The sequence below is a fragment of the Tupaia chinensis genome, unplaced genomic scaffold (genome assembly GCF_000334495.1).
Source record: "Tupaia chinensis unplaced genomic scaffold, TupChi_1.0 Scaffold000612_1, whole genome shotgun sequence".
In the NCBI taxonomy this organism is placed as follows: domain Eukaryota; kingdom Metazoa; phylum Chordata; class Mammalia; order Scandentia; family Tupaiidae; genus Tupaia; species Tupaia belangeri.
In genome coordinates, this window is record NW_006160131.1 from 176,530 (window position 1) to 182,405 (window position 5,876).

The following is a 5,876-nucleotide window of genomic DNA, read 5'->3' on the forward strand; positions in this document are numbered from 1 at the left end:
TGTGTGTGTGTGTGTGTGCCCAAGATCCCAAAAGGAGAATGGAGGAGAAGGGATTGCGGCGTGGCCATCCCCCCGGGGGGCAATTTCTTGCTTTCTGTCTCTCTGGGGAGTGCACGTGCCCTATAGCAAAAACCTCTAAAAAAATAATTAAAATAAAATAAAAATTTAAAAAATTGAAGCTATGTTTTTCACCTCAGGATAGTTTTAGCATAATCAGTGTATCTATTAAATTCATTTCTCCACATTTAATTGTCCACTTTTTTAAAGACAATTTTTTTCTGAGATCATTGTAATTTCATATGTAGGTATGACAAGTAAAACAGGATCCTAAAGATATCCCTTAATCCCTTTCCAGGCAATGTTAACATCTCTGATGTTTGAGAAGACATCAGAAAATCTGGGAAAATGGAAGTTTTCTCTTTTTAGGGTTTTTGCCTTAGGGCACATGTGCTCACTGGAGAGAGAAAAAGACAGCCGGAAAGTGAGAAATCACCCCCAGCAATCCCTTCTCCATTCTGGGATCTTGGGCACGTTTGTGCATGCACACAGTGTTTCAAGCTATCAGGTCCAGGACCGGAACCGCAGGTGGCCATGTGGGAGTCCAGCGACGTAACTGCTATGCCATCTGCTAGCCCCAGAAGAACACATTTCTTTTGGTGAAAAAAAAAAAAAAAATCCCAGCTGAAGTCCATGCATAGGTGTTCATAGTACATATTTTTCCATGAACTTTTTTGAAGCCCCCTAACATGTGACGTTTTGTGATTCGCTTTTTCCCCGTCACAGTTCTCTTGAGGGTTATCTGGGTTGTTGCATGCAGTAACTGTTCATTCTCTTTTATTACTGAATAGCATTCCACCATACAGAGTCTGCCACTTTGGTTAGCCACTCACCCACTAAAGGACATCTGGGCTGTTTCCAGTGCCGAGTAGTTATTGTGAATAAAGCGGCCGTAAATGTCAAGGTGCAGGGGTTTGGGTAAACACAAGACTTCCTTGGAATAAATGCCCAGGGAGCAGTGCATTTCCAGGTATAATTACATATTTAATTTTTTTATTTGAAAGATTTTTCCTCTAGGGCATGTGCGCTCACTGGAGAGACAGAGACAGAAAGGGGCCATGGCTATGCTGTAACCCCTTCTCCATTCTCCTCTCGGGATCTTGGGCACGCACGTGATCCGGCATGAGTTTTAAGCCACTGGGTCTGGGACTCGAACTGCAGCCAACTACGTGGGAGTCCAGCAACATACGCTGGTCCCTGCATGTTTAACTTGTTCAGATGGTCGTACCATTTTACGCTCCCTCAGCAATGTGCACCGACCGGTCTCCTGCGTCTCTGGCTCATGGAGCTGCTTTCCTTTTCTGGCTGCCCCACTGGTCCTGCCCTGAGTGACAGTGACGGCCCAGCCCCTCGCGGTGCTCTGAGCAGAGCTTAGCACGGTGGAGCTGGCTTCTTCCCTGAGGCTCTCCGCGTGCTGCCAACGTGGTGGTCTCTAACGACGGCTTCTACTCCCACTCCCCATGGGTAATGGCATTAACCGTGTGTTTGGTTGTCACACGTCTGCAGTGATGTGTCTTCTCTTCGTGGTTCTGCCCATATTCTAACTGGACTGTTTTCCTGTTTATGCTTTGAGAGCTCTTTTCAGTCTAGATGTTGAACTTCTCTCAGGTATGCTTTATGCAAATGTATTTCCTGACTAGTAGCTTCTCTTTTCATCCACTTCAGAAGAGCTTTCACAGAGCAAGTTTTCAGGAGCTTTTTATCAGCTTTTTAATGGGTAGCGCCTGCGGTGCTGAGTCTGAGGACGTTTTGGTTAGCCCTAGGTCCTGATGGCTTTCCTCTATAGTTTTCTAAAAGTGTCACAGTTTTCCATTTCGCAATAAGGACCCTGACATTTGAGTCAGATTTTGATTGGGTTTCGTGAAGTTTAGGTCCAGGTTCATTGGCGTGTGTGTGCGCCTATGCGCGTCCTGTTCCTCCAGTACAATAAGGTTCTCATTCTCCATGACCTCGTTTCATGTTTGTAACGAATGAGGGGCGTGTTTGTGCGACCGTTTCGTGGGTTCTCTGTGTTGCACTGATGTATGTGTCCACCACTCTAACTGTAGCAGTATAGTTAATACCAAAGTCCTGTGTATGAATTCTTCCCACTTCATGCTTTGATCAATTTTTAAAACATTGAGGTGGCCAGCAGGTGGCGTAATGGTTACGTAACTGTTCTCCCATGTGTTTGAGCACGGTTCAAGTCCCAGACCCGGTGGCTTAAAACTCAGGCCAGGCTCACATGTATGTGTGCCCATACCCTGAGAAGAGAATGGAGAAGAGATTACAGCATGGCCACCGCCCACCCCGGGGGTGATTTCTCTCTGTCTTTCTGTCTCTCTGAGTTGACTGTACATACTCTATAGCAAAAAAATCTCTCTCTCAAAAAAAATATGTATTTAACCAGTCTTACATCTCTGGAATATATCAATCAATCATAATTCTTTTCATATATTTCTGATTTCTTTTTTTCTTTTTCTTTTTTTTAGTTTTGCTATAGGGCATATGTGCCCACTGGGAAAACAGAGAGAAGGAAAGTGAGGAGTCACCCTCCCGGGGAATGGCCACACCACAATCCCCTTCCCTCTGTTTTCACAAGATTTTGGCCACATGCCTGACATGTTTTTCAAGCTGCCAGGTCCAAGTCTTGAACCATGCAGTTAGCCATGTGGGATCCAGTGGCCTTAACCTTCATGCCTGTTGGTCCGATAGTGCTGATTTCTATTTAGTAATTTTTTTTAATGATTTCTGCATCAACATTCAAGAAAAATGTTGCTTTAGAATTCTCTTTGGTTGTACAGTGTTTGGTTTTGATATCAGCATAATAATAGCTTCAGAAAATAATTGGCTGGCAAGTATTTCCTTTTATTTTCTGGAGGCGATTTATTCATTTGTATTCTTTTAATGTTTGATAGATCAGGCAACAGAAGGAAAAATTAACAAGCGGGACTACATCAAACTAAAAATTTCTGCACAGCAATAATTGACAAAATGGATTAGATCATATATCTAATCAGGGAATAATATCTAAAATATATATATAACAACTCAATTTATTCATTTATTGATTTGAGAGATTTTTGCTACAGGGCATGTGCACTTGCTGGAGACAGAAAGTGAGAAGTCACCCCCTGGGGGGGATGGCCACACTGCAATCCCTTCTCCATTCTCTCGGGATTTGGGGCATGCATGCAAACACACATGCCCAGTGTGAGTTTTAAGCGGCCAGGTCTGGGACTTGAACTGCCATCAACTACATGGGAGTCCAGCAACATAACCATTATGCCACCTGCTGGTCCCAGGAATTCACAATTTAATAGAAAAAAAATAATAACTTCAATGGGCAAAAGACTGGAGTAGACATTTCTTCAAAGAATACTTACAAATAGTCAATAAGTATGTAAAAAGACACCCTTATTTTTTAAAAGAAACAAGATTATTTTTTAGCACTTTTAGGTTCACCACCAAACTGAACAGAAGATGCAGATAATTTCCATCAGCCACCTGCCCACACACACGTAGACTTCCCCTTATCAACGCCCTGCTAAGTAGCTTATTTGTTACAACTGATGAGCTCACATTGACACACCATCATCCAGAGACCGTAGGTTACATAGGGTGTATTCCATGTGCTGCTCGTTTTATAGGTCTGGACCACCATTTTGTTGTTATACCAGAGGGCAGAGGTGTTCACCAGAGAGCCAGGGAAAGATGGAAGTGAGAAAGCACCCCTTCACTGGGCATGGTCATGCCACAGACCCTTCTCCATCTCCTCCCTTCTTTTGGGATTTGGGGCGTGCACACTCACACGCCTGGCTTATTTCTCAAGCCACTGGGTCTGGGACTCAGTGCACAGGCAGTCAAGTGAGAGTTGACCGCCTTGACCACCACACCACAGGCTGACTCAGTCTCGGCGGGTTCATGATGACATATAGCCACCATTTTAACACCATTCAGAGTGGTCGTGCTGCTCTGGACACCCAGCGCTCCACCTCATCCCTTCCTCCCCAACCACTGGTGACCTCCCTGCTTCATGCTGGTCTTTTCGCTATCTCCATTCTTGTACCTCTTCCAGAATGCCCGATACTGGGAACCAGTGCCGCCTCTCACTCTGGCTTCTCCCACCCGTAGTATGCACGTGGGGCTCCTCTGTCTTTACTCATGAGTTGGCTACTTGTTTCTTATTATTGCTCAACAATATCCCATGGTCTGAGTGTACATAGTTACCCATTCACCTGCTAAAGAACACCTTGCGGCCAGCAGGCAGCGTGGTAGTGACCGCGATGGACTCCCACACGGCTGACTGCAGTCTGAGCTCTGGATCTGGCAGCTTGAAACTCCTGCCGGGCACGTGTGTGCCCAAATCCCAGAGGAGAATGCAGGAGAAGGCACTGCTGTGTGGCCACCCTCCCAGGATGGTTTCTCACTTTCCCTCTGTCTCTCTGGGGAGCACAGTGGCCCTAGGACAGAAAACAGAAAAGGTATATTGGCTGGTTCTGAATTCTGGCGACCATGAACAGAGCTGAGCATGTGCACGGGTTTTAGTGCGCACTCTTCCCGCAGGGTGGGTGTTCTCACCGGAGAGGGACAGAGACAGGGAAAGTGAGAAAGCCCCCGGCCACCCCAGGGAATGGCCTCGCAGGAGTTTAGGCACACACGCTTGCCTGGGGAATGTTTAGTTGTTGTTTTTTTATCAAGCTGCTAAGTCCAGGATGAACTGCACAGGTGGCCGTGGGCATCCAGCTGCCTTAGCCACCACATCACTGCCCGGCTCTGACAGACCTTTATCAGACACACTTTCTGTAAATGTTTTCTTCACCGCGGCTTGTCTTTCATTCCCGAGACTGTCTTTCGCTTCATTTCCATAAATTCAGCTTACTGATTTTTTCTTTCATGGATCATGCCTTTGGTATCATCCAAAAAGCCCACACAAGGACTTAGCACAGGGTGGGCGCCACCACGCCCAACACCGAGGGTTAGGGGAACAGCTCTCGTACCGCATGGGCGCGAGAGGAGCTGGCAGAAGGAAGGCCAGCCTCGGCTCTCAGAGCAAGGCAGCCCTGGCCTCTGGAGGAGCCAAGACCTAACCCTGGGGCCACCAGCTACTGCGCTTCCTTCCCCCAGCCCCTTCCCTCGGTCTGAAATAGCCCACGCTCCCTTTCCCCGCGTGTATCTGACAGTGCCAGTTCCCGGTGACTCAGCGCCAGTATGGCACTGCCCCCGCCCTCCTTCTCAGCTACTTAAAAAGGCAAAGATTTTAGTAAGAGAAGAAGGGGGAGCGATGTCACAGAAGAAAAAAAGAAAAATGTGACTACCACTGCTGCAAGGCTGAAAAAACAAATCGATTTTCTTATCACCCTTGCATTGTTGCACAGGGAGGGCCCCCCCCAGTCCCCCCCCACCTCCTTATCATTCCAGCCAGCCGTCTGGGTGCTCTTTTTTTTTTTTTTAATTTATTAATTCACTTTACACCATCACAACACACAAATGAATTTTCCATCCAAAATACACTGTGCATTGTCTCAATCAAGTACATCTACATATATATTCTCAGCAAATAATTTTCCAATTCTTACATCCTGCATACCTTGCCCTTTGTCTTGCCATCCCTGATTCCCCATCCCCCACCCTCTGCTATGTCCCACCTTCCCCCCCCTTTTTCCCTGGCATCCATGGTTGCCCTCCATACCTTCCTTCCCCCCCATTCAATTGTTCTGCCAATGAACTTAATTAGTCTAAATAAATCCATTAGCTAGCACAGCTGACACAGACCTACACATGTATCCTAGTCTGACCCTAGGCATAAACCCCGGTGAGTAGAATGAACCTACTATAAA